The following is a 12,170-nucleotide window of genomic DNA, read 5'->3' on the forward strand; positions in this document are numbered from 1 at the left end:
AGGACTAAGAATATGTTCATGGTATATGGAGGAAGAGAACTAAAATTGGAAGGCTATACCGACTCTAGCTTCCAAAGTGACGTGGATGACTCGAAGTCAACCTCTGGATTTGTGTTCATGCTCAATGGCGGTGCTGTCTCTTGGAAGAGTTCCAAGCAGGACACCACAGCGGATTTCACCACTGAAGCAGAATACATTGCAGCATCAGCTGCTGCTAAAGAGGCCGTTTGGATGAGGAATTTCGTCCAAGAGTTGGGCGTCATTCCTGAAGTTGTTGGTCCAGTCCCGGTGTACTGTGACAACACGGGTGCCGTTGCTCAGGCAAAGGAACCAAGGTCTCATCAAAGATCCAAACACGTACTGAGGAAATACCACATCATCCGGGAGATTGTGAAAAGAGGAGACATCATTGTCGAAAGAGTGGCCTCTGCAGAAAATATCGCTGATCCACTTACTAAGCCCTTGCCAGGACCATTATTTGACAAACATCGCGAAGCAATGGGTCTACGTAGTATGACTAGTTGGCTTTAGGGCAAGTGGGAGATTGAAAGAGTGGGTGCCCGGTGAGCCAACTTGTGGCTAAGGGCTTTGATGACTCTTTGTATAAACAATCTTTTGTTTAATATAATTTACACTTTTATTTATGGCAATGACTTTATCTTTCTTCATATTGTTATATTGTGATATACTATTGTTGTTTTGATAAAGACCTTGAATATACTATAGTGTAAGTAAGATGTGGTAGAACATGGAGATGTCTATCATGAAACACATCTTAAAGTCACTGTATATTCTAAACTGTTCCTAGTCGATTGAGCCGTCCGATAATAAAGATAAGGATCGCTCGAGTTTGAGACTAGCATTTGCGATGCAGAGTACCACGTTTCATTGGTAAGGAACATAGAGATGTTCAAAGCATGCAAATGGATATTCATATGATGAATGATCGAACTACCCTATCCGGACTTTCCAAGTGGTTATCACTTATCGAGTGGATAAAGTCCGCGGTTTTGGTTGTACACCATTAGTCCTTACTACTTGAAACATCATTGAGACTCTATATGCTAGTACTGTGCTTTGACTCGTTTACCGACTCTATTGGGGTCATCAGGTGTCGGGATTGGGTACAGTTACAACACATATAGGAGTCGATGCTTTGTTGTCAAGGATTCACCACATACTTGCGAGTGTGGATATCCTATGCATCTGAGGAGATATTAGTATGACAAATCTCTGGCCAGAGTACATGATGTGATTTAAGAAATGGTTTCTTAGTAGCACATGCGATGTCACTATTTGATCTTCAAGATGTATTGCATAGTTATCGAATCTCGAACGACTCTCGATATACCAATGGTTGTTGATTCGATCGGGATATATGGATGAAGGGACCGTACTGTACGCTAACCAAAATCTATTGGTTCTTGTAGGCACTATCAATGATACCTAGGGAATCATGGGGCGATGTTGCTAGGCGCTCTTACCATGATTCGATGGGCAAGTCGGAAATCGTTGTTTCGAGTCACAAGGAGTTGTGAGCCCACGGCTAGCTGTATCCCTGAACCATTGAGGGTCACACAGAGTAATGGATTTTTAATCCCCGTTGAGATATTTAAATTTAAAGAGTTAAATTTAATGAACAAAGAAGTTGGACTTCTTAAATATGAGTAGAGGAGTAAGATTTCCTAAAATGACATAGGGATGGGCATTTTTGGAAACCACTGAATTCGGATTCAAAAAAATTTATCTTGACTTTAAAAGGTGCAGAAATGGTTTCTGTGCACATTGGTGAAATCGGTTTATCAATCGGAGTCACGATGAATTTTATATTAATTTCTGAACATGCGGGCTTTGCTTGTCGGGCTTGAACTTATGATTAATGGGCCCTAAGCTGTTAGTGGCCTACATTATAAATAAGTTATTGCAGTACAGAAATTAAAAACAACAGGTCACAATTTTCGAAAACCTAGCTGATTTTCTCTCTAAGTGGCCGCCCCCCTCCCCTCTGCTCGGGAAAAATCCAGCCTGTGAATTTTGAATTTACAGTCTGGTTTAACGGATCAAATTCGTTAATCTCTTCGTAGAAACTTCTGATAGATTTTCTAGTGCAATCTATCAGAGGGATTAAATATCCGTTCGTGGACCTGATTGAAGAACAGTTCGTCCATCAGTTCCAGGGATATACAACAAGAGCAGAGCAATCTGTTGGTGTCCATAATCTCGCTTCGAGATTGGAGGTAAAAATTTTATAATCGTTATTTAATTTTTACACACACACAATTTAATCGTAAAGGTTTGATACCCATTATGGAATCGTTCCATATAAAATTTTTAAACTTCCGCTGCACCGGGTATCAATCCTAATTGATCTGATCGCCGCGTTCTCCAACAACATTCCCATACATATATGCACAGAATAAATAGATTTAAAAATAAATAACTTAAATAAAAAATGCAACCTTTAATAAATTAAATATCTGAGTCTAACATTTAATAAAATATTGACATAAGCTAAATAAATAAAAATTTGCATGCACTGAAAATATTAAAATAAAATGTGTAATAATATTCATCACTGAAAATAAGTAAAATGTATGACATGATAAAAAAAATATTCAAAACATGCATATAGACTCAGACAACGGTCATGGGGTTACTGCATGTCCGCTCATAGATCCTCACCGCCGGTGGGTACTACGTCCTCCTCTACGTACTCACCTGCACCATATCATTGTAGTGAGCCTAGAGGCCCAACATGCTAACATAACAAGGGTTTAAAATAATTTAAATCACTTTAATACTAATACATAACATATACATGAATGAGCATGCTAAAAAAAATATCATGAACATAACATAAACATAAATTAAACTTGAAAATCATAATAATACATAAACTTTGTTGAGCAAAGTATTTTCTAACATCGCAAGGTCGTATTCATAGTGTAACCATACATACATTAAATACTGATCAGCGTGGTAAACCAACGTACGTGGCGGTGACGAATCACCTCTTAAATTGGCAGTAAACTGCCCTTCAATAGTTCACATATGGGGACGAATCCCCCTTAAATTTTCACACTACTTCAACTTCCAACATAAAATTATTTTCTTTTTGCTCAACCATAAACATTAAATCGTGCATAGAAATTATTTCATGAATGCATGTACTTAAATAAAATGTGTGTCCTTCATATATATTTAATTTAATTTCATACTAACATATAAATACTAAAAATAACTTCCATGCATAAAAATAATTAAATATATATTCAGGACACATGCAATTTCTCATTGGTTGTATTGAACTGATGGCCCTAACACTCAAGCCCAAATTTCTTAAATTCTGGTCCATTAACCCTGAGACTGACCCATTAACATACTTAAGACCAATAATTAATTATTCTAAGCCCAAATAATTAATTAAAGCCCATTAAAACAATCCTTGCCCAATAAAATTCTATTCCGGCCCAATGGGCCCAAAAGCCCAAAGATTGGCCCAATAACTTTCATGGGCCCCCAAGCTCATAAAAATTATTGGACTAACTTAACTAAATTTAAATAAGCCCAATAATAAATAAATTCAACCCAAAAGAATTTAAATGGAACCCAATTAAATTTTGGGATTTAATTAGGCCCATTAAACACTTAAACTTAATAATTAACTTAAAAAATAAAATACCCGAGCCCGTCTAACTTAACCCGGACCCGGACCCAACTAACTTAACCCACTTACTTCCAGACCCAACCCGGACCCATAATTCGACCCGGACCCACCCTGAAGACCCTAAACCCGTCGCCCCTCCCTTGTTCCTTCTCGGCCGCGAGCAGCAGCCACTCCTTGGCTGCAGCCGGCCTGCTCCGGCCGCCCCTGGCTGGAGCGCCGCCGCCCAGACGTAGCCCACGTCTGGGCGGTCCTAACCTGACCACTAACCCAGCCCCATGCAACCCACAGACCAACACCCGAGCCCCCTTCCACGAAACCCTAGCCTGCGCATCCAAGGGAGCCGTCTGAACATTGTGGTTTCCTGGGCTCGTTTGGCTCAAACCACTCGAGCCATTCGAGTCTAGGCAACCCTCACACACCCTACAACCCTTCGACCAGCAGTGGTACGAACCATGGCTAGGAAAATCATGAAGATGATCAAGATTCACAAGAACAAACGCATAAAACCATAACAACTCTCGTTTTTCTGAAAATTCTTGAAGGAAATTGATGCTCACGCATACACACACGCATAAACACTGATATAGCACGTTAAAATGAAAAGGGACATGCCTTGCACCGTTAAAAGAAGAGATAGGAGCGTGTAGAACGAATCCGGGACGACGGGACGACGAGCAACCTTGAAACTTCGAAGAAAATTGGCTATGGATTCCTAGGGCCTGCTGATCGATGAAGAAGATGAAGGAGAGGTGGAATTGTCGGCTGAGAGCTTGGAGGCGTGAGGGTTGGATAGGTTTAGGGTAAGGTTTTAATTTAAAAATAGGTTTTTAGGATAATAAAATATTAATATGGATTTTTAATTATGAAATATATAATAAAAGCTCTAAATAATAATTAAAATCTGATAACTAATTTAAAAATTCCGAAATAAATATTTAAGGGAATTTTAAAGATAATAAAAAGTCATTATTTTGGCTTATTTTGAATAAAAATGGACTCCTAAAATCATATAAAATTAAATACTAATAATTTTGAGGAAATAAAACTCAAAATAATATTTTTGAGCTCTAAAAATGCTCATGAAATAAATTGGATAGAAAGTTGTGATCTCGTCCGTCCACGGTCCCGTTAACGCGATAAAATAATTCAATTACCATAAATCATGAAAATCTCTAATTATGGGTTAAATGCTTAAAAATAACTTAAAACATGCACCAATAATTTCACAAAATTATTTAACCCATAAATCTAAAATTCTAAATAATTAAAATCCCTAATTATGCATGCGAATTTACGTATTAAAAATACCGGGTGTTACAATGAATTCATTCCTCATATTATCAATTAACCCATTCAAGTACTGAATTAAAATGATATGCATGTCTTTAAAACTTCTGGATTATCAGACTCAGATAATCAATTGGAATTCTTCTTTCTTTATTTGGTTTGGGATCCCGAGATTAAAACATCCACCGACTTCCCTCTCGAGATGGACGTGGCATGCTTTAATCCTCTAGACTCAAGAGCATTATAGTGAGCTACTCGACAAGGTAGTAAATCGCCTACCAAGCTACTCGACTACAATCCCTAGATCGTCTAATTCAATCTGAATAAATCAAGTCTCAATATGAATGCATATGTAATCTCATGCACTCAATATAAATTTAATCATATAATCAAATAAGCAGTCAAAAAATGCAGTATGTGATTTCTTCTAGGACACTCGAATCAATCCGGATTCGATTTAATCGTCCTATTCCATTCCAAAGTCATCTTATACCTCTTCTTTGACGTTCCAAAACTTCAATCTGAAAACAACAATTCCTCAATCAATATCCAAGTTAAGTTAAATCAATCGATAAAGAAGAACATCGATACTATACAGGCTCAACTCTTCCAAACTGAACCAAGCTGCAAGGCTCGCAACTCCAAAGACTTCAATCAATCTATCAGAAGAAGTCATAGCGATCAAAATCGATATCAAAACTCAAACTAACGGCATAACGGCTGTAAACTGACCAAACCGAAAATGCAGACAGCAAAACAACAACTCAACAAACTCATTCCAATCCTCAAACATCAAACCCAACACAATATCAACACATCTCAAAATCAAGATTTTTGAAAATGACAAGAAAAATCATAACAAATCCGATCGTCGTTAGATCTTCGAACCGTCTTAGATATACGATCACTGCTAACTCATAATCATCCTCTCCAAATATAAACAAATTCTGACAACAATGATAAATTCAAACTTCTCAGAATTAAAATAAACTTACTTCCAAACGAAGCACTCATCGCTGTGATCGTAGATATCAAGTCAGAAATCAATTCTATCGGACGGATCGAGCTCGAACTGAAATCACAAAAGCTTGGAATGCTATGAGGCGTATTCAACGGAGGGAAACCGAGTTGGAGGGGATGAAGAAGCAATGAGAAAGACTTAGTCAAAGTCCAATAATATAACAAATCCCATATTTGCATTTCAGTCCCTGAAAATTCCAAAAACTATAAATTAGACCCTGTTCTCTAAAATGTCGGCTCTTGAATTTTGAAATCACTGTTTATCTCAAATAACATCAATTACGATAAAAACGAGGCGTTACATTAAAGATCCATTTTGTTCCAATTATATTACCATGATCAGGTAGAGGTACTAAGTAACAAACATCGTTTCTCACAAACTTCTCAAGCTCTGCATGCATTTCATTGACCCAAAATTTATCTTTTAAGCCTTCAATTACATTTTTTTGTGCAATGTTGGAAGTGAAACATGAGTATCTTACTTGAGAGTATGTGAAACTCATGCATAGTAACCCAATCATCTTTCTATAGTCGACCTTTTTCTTTCTTCAGGTTTGCATGTTTCCTTGTGCATCTCCGATAATTTGAGTTGATGGATGATTTTTCTGAATTTTACTTGGTATACCACTTCCATAATTATTCACTCCATCATCGGGATCCTCTGGATCATCAGAATTATGTTCACTGTCTTGTTCTGTTAAGGTCAGAGGACGTGTTGGACTTAGTGTTGGGACAACACTTGAGTTTTCTTGGGATGTGATGGAATCCAGCAGATCATCAACATTATCTTCAACTGTTTTTCCTTTCAGATCTACAAAATCATCAAATACAACATTAATATATTTGATAATCATCATATTCCTAAAGTTAAACATATGATAGGCATGACTATTTGATGCATATCCAAGAAATAAACACTTATCACTCTTGGAATCAAACTTTTTCAGGTGTGCCTTGTCATTCAAAACATAGCATATTCACCCAAAGATATGAAAATACGTGAGGTTAGGCCTCTTTTCCATGAGAATCTCATAGGATGTCATAAGTCAATATCATTTACTTTGATGTGTTTACATGCAATTTCTTCTCCAAATTGATAGCAGTTGTCTACTGATCTTATATCTGTTAAAGCATACAAGTTATTATGATCAAACACTTCACATATTTTCTTATCAAATTTTACATAAAGATCATCATAGCATAATTGACTTATGCTAATCAGGTTTGCATTTAATCCTTCGACATGTAGGACATTGTGGAGCTTGGGAAGTCCTTATACATTCAGTGCTATTTTTCCAACAATTTTTCCTTTAGCTCCACCTCCATATGTTACTTTTCTTTTTTCTTGTTCAACATAATCCATGAGATACTTCTTTGATCCAGTCGTGTGGCGTGAACTTCCACTTTTGAAGTACCAATACTCTGCAACATTAGTTTTTAAAGAGGTATAAATAACATTACACTTCGATTTAGCTTTTGTTACCCAAAATTTTTTCATAGTGTGTTTCTTCTTGGCAGTGTTACGGTAGATGCTGGGCAAGACTGGTGGCAACACTGGTGACTACACCTTATTGGTACTCCAGTTCATATAATCATACCTGAGTTTGAAATAGTAAGGCTTGATATGACATTGTTTGTGATAGTAATGACATATAAAGCGGTGTTTCCTTCTCTTTGTTCTCGGAACAAAAACTTGTGCTTTTGGTGGAACATGATCCGCTTTGGGTGCCACTTTTGGTGCATATGAATAATGACTGCTCTCTTTGACAAAAATAGTTTGTTTTGATGGCTCTCCTAATTCAAACTTGTTGTGTTCAAATCCTAGACTTGTTTTGTCATCTTTTCCCATAACCAGAATGGCAGAATTGAATCCAGTTTGTCTTTGCTTGAATTAAACTTTGTAAGGATAGCAGCTGTCTTGCCAAGCTCATCTTTAATTCTGTACAACTCTATATCCTTTCTGCTTAGAACTACTTCCAATTTAGCAACAGCAGCCTTCAGTTCACTATTTTCCTTAGAAAGAGTTGTATTTAATTTGTTCCTCTTCACCCAATCAGCATACAACTCTTCATCCATCTTTTGAAAATTTTTTAGAGAGAATTCATCCTCAGTAGCTTCCTGATTTTTAGAATCTTCATCTACTATAGCATTCATGCATATTGACTTTTGGTAAGTGTTATGGCCAAGTGTGTTAACAATTGCGGCAGCACTTGTCTTCTTTTTCATCAGGATAGTCAAGGAAGTGTGATTTTCTTCTTCTCTTACTTCGTGATCTTCTTCAGATTCATCATCACTCAGGGAGACATTCACGCCTTCGAAAAGTTTGTTGGCACACTCATTTGCATAGTGGTCATACCCTTTGCACTCGTGACACTGCACAGATTCAATTCTCTTGGCTATTTGCAGGATTCTTCCTTCAGTCTTTGGTAGAGATTGACCGTTAGCTGGAGACTTATTCTGATCTAGTCCGCAAATTTTCAAGGGCTTTTCAATAATAGGAGTGAGGGGGACTTTGAATGTTTTTGGAATTTTTTTTTGTGTCCCTCATATTTTTCAGATAGTCACCAAAATATTTGGTAATCAAGGCAATGAATTCATCTCCAAAATAAGATTCATTGACATCCTGCGACAATTCAATAAAGTCTTTGTATGAGTCATTTGAAACTTGAAGTGCAATAGACTTACCTTTGTCCTTTTTCTGTACATTCATCTCCAACTCATAAGTTCGCAGGGAGTTCATTAGTTCATCCATTCCTAGTGTAGATGTATTCTTTGATTCGTCAATGGCACATATTTTCATTTGAAATCTCTCGGGAAGAGACCGCAAAACCTTGCTTACAAATCGTTCATTCGGTATAGCTTCTCCAAGATTGATTGCCTCGTTCTCAATCTCTCTTAAGCGACGTTCATATTCATCAATTATCTCAGTCTCATCCATCCTCAATTTTTCAAACTTAGAGGTGAGGATCCTTCTTTTTGCTCTTCGCACGCTTTCAGATCATTCACAGTGCTTTTGAAGTTTTTTCCAAGCCTTTTTAGCACAAGTACAATTAGTAATTAGTGCAAATATGTAAGTATCAACATGATAAAATACAACATTTAAGGCTTTGGAATTTTGATTTGAAGATTGTATTTCGTCTGAATTCCAATCTGTTTCTGGTTTGAGGGTAAAATCTCCTTCAGCATCAGTTATCCTTGGTGGAATCCAGCCATTTAAAATACTTTGCCATGATTTTTCATCAATGGATTTGACATGAACGCGCATCTTTACTTTCAAGATGGCGTAGTTGGATTCATCCAAGTTCGGTGGTTGGTGACCTGTTCCGGGGTATGACATGTCCATGATAAATTCTTGTTAAACACAAAAACCATAATCACACTTAGTATCGTCAAGTGTTGGCTCTGATGCCATTTAAAAGGATTTGTCGTCTCAACAGGAATTATAATTAACTGTAAAATTTTAGAGTAAATGTTGTCTATCAGTTTTGTTAACACTTCAAAACAACATGTAGCGGAATAAATAAACATAAACAGTAACGAACACAGAGATAATTTTGCACATGTAACCAATACTTATGCGTTGTATCAGGGCAAAATAATTATTATAAAAATATTCAGATTACAAAATGCAAAATTAGTGATCGTATATGAAAAATTATTTTTCTCAACAAAGTGAGAAAATAAATAACACCTTAAAAACAAATAATAAAAACTAAACCAAAAACCAATAAGGCGTTTAAAACACGCGTGCCAAAAATTTGAATCAAGAAAGAACCACTTTCGACCAACATTTCACTCGTGTGATCTTCAAGTGTTTCTAACACTTAACGACAACACGATAAATCACGGCAGCAACTTCACCAGAAAATTACTTTCAAAAATTTTTGGTGATCTTCGATCCTTGAGCTCTTGATTTCCCGCAATATTTCTCTCTTCTATATTCTGTATGTTTTGCAGTCGTTCCTTCATGCATATATATAGCCTTGATGTTCATAGGAAAACTTTCCTTAATTAGTATCCCACAAAATAGAAACATTAACTTATTAGGAACTCTTTTTAAACACAGAAAATAATATATCTTTGCTAATTTTAACTTTATCTCAGAAAGTCAAAATTCATAATTAAAAATACTTTTGCAAAATATGAAGGAAAATATTTCAAGGAACACGTTCCTTTCAGCTCTGATACTACTTGTAGAGCAATGAAACTCGCATATCTCTACAATTGTATGATATTATACACTTTAGGCATAAATTCTCATGGATTTGTTTTTGGACTTCACACAAAAAACTTCATATCAATGTAGATATATTTTCATCTTATTAACTCATGATATTCTCAATGTATTTTCAATGTAGGAATTTGGTTACGTTCCCTATATATATATATATATATATATATATATATATATATATATATGTTATATATGAAACCAAAATAAGCACATCAAAAAACCAAAAAATATTCATTTAAAGCGCTCTTACTTCATGTAAAACTATTATGTAGGATACAAATTGCTTGTGCTAAAAAAATAGTATATTTTTTCTTTGTAATGAAAATTCATGTAAATTAAACTAGATTTTTTTTATTATTTTTATATAATTCAAATAGCTTTTTGCGTTCTTTTATTTTATTTTCAATAGATTTTATTTTATTTTCTTTCTTTGTTTAAATATATATTTTTCTTGTTTCTGGGGTGGTCATAAGCTTTTTAAGTAATTTGATAAGAATAATTTTGCACAAAAATATTGGTGAAGCCCCTATGAACCTTACGCTTAATAAAAAAGAAAAGAAATATAAATAATACTATTTGTGAGAGAGAAAATTAGAAATTTTTACATTCATATTCTCGTATTTAATGTATTTGATAATTACCTCTCTTACATATTATTATTTTGACAAAAAATCCTATGAGACGGTCTCAAGGGTTATTTTTTTAAAACGAGTCTCTTATAAGTTATATGAGTTATCTATTAAAAAATATTATATTTTATGCTAAAAACATTACGTACTTATTATTATAAGTATGGATAAAGTTGACTCATTTCATGAATGATACCATCTCACAGGATTGTTACTCATTTTATTTTTACACTTGATAAAAGATATAAATGTCAAGAGATGGATACAAAAAACTAAAGAAAATTTCGAGTGTCACATACATTGTATGATATAATATGGTTTTGTTCCTCCATCCAAATAACATAAAATCGAAGCCAAATTTTTTGAAATTCGAAACCCTATAGCACCAAAATCAAATGACTGTGCTCCGATCCTCCAACAAAGTTTACACTAAAAGCACTATGAATCAACTTTATTCTTTACCCTTCTTTCCTCACATAGGAAAAGCTAGACATAAAGCGAAAAAGATGGTCTCCAAATAATTTATTTTCCAAGGGATTTATAATCATTCACGTTCCTATGAAAAGTAGGTTTCACCACAAAACTCAAATCATATTGCTACAAAAACTCAAAGAACAGTTTATTTTTGAGTGTGTGATATAAAACTTTTGTATGAGTTTTTGCTACGTACGTTTCTCAATAAGTCGTTGAGGTCATGCTGGAATTTTTATAGAGCCAAATATATCAAATCCAAAAAATTGTTTACGGTTTCCATGTTTACGCGAGATAAATCCTAATTGCACTATAATTACTAAACCTTCATTGATTAGATGTTGGGCCCTGTATAGAATAACTAGCAAGAAAGTTAATTAGTTTGCTAATTGTTTACTAACTATGAGTAATATAGTACTGCTTGTTGGGTTTGGGATACTGTGCAAAACTGAAACTGTTTGCTTGATGTCTCAAGAAATGTATCGACACGTACTGGAACAAGATAAGAACAGAAAGTTAAAACCGATGCTAGACTTAGACTCTATCTCCTTAAAATGAATTTGCCCCACACATGGTACTAATGGAACACGTCGATTGTCTTTCAAGATACAACGATTTACGTTTTTTAATAAGAGCACCCCAAATTACAAAATTTGACGAACTTCAAGATGCTTTTTGAACCTTCGGAAAATGAAGAACAAAAATCTGATATGCAGCAATATATATAAACAAAATTCAGTGTATTTTTCGAGTTTCAATATATCATGTATGTAACATTTTTCATTGTAAATGGGATCCATTTATAGAGATTGAAAAACCTCGAATAAAAAATGCTTACTTACATAAAATGGTGTAATCCTTC

Source organism: Henckelia pumila, chromosome 4 (assembly GCF_033568475.1).
Source record: "Henckelia pumila isolate YLH828 chromosome 4, ASM3356847v2, whole genome shotgun sequence".
Taxonomy (NCBI): Eukaryota; Viridiplantae; Streptophyta; class Magnoliopsida; order Lamiales; family Gesneriaceae; genus Henckelia; species Henckelia pumila.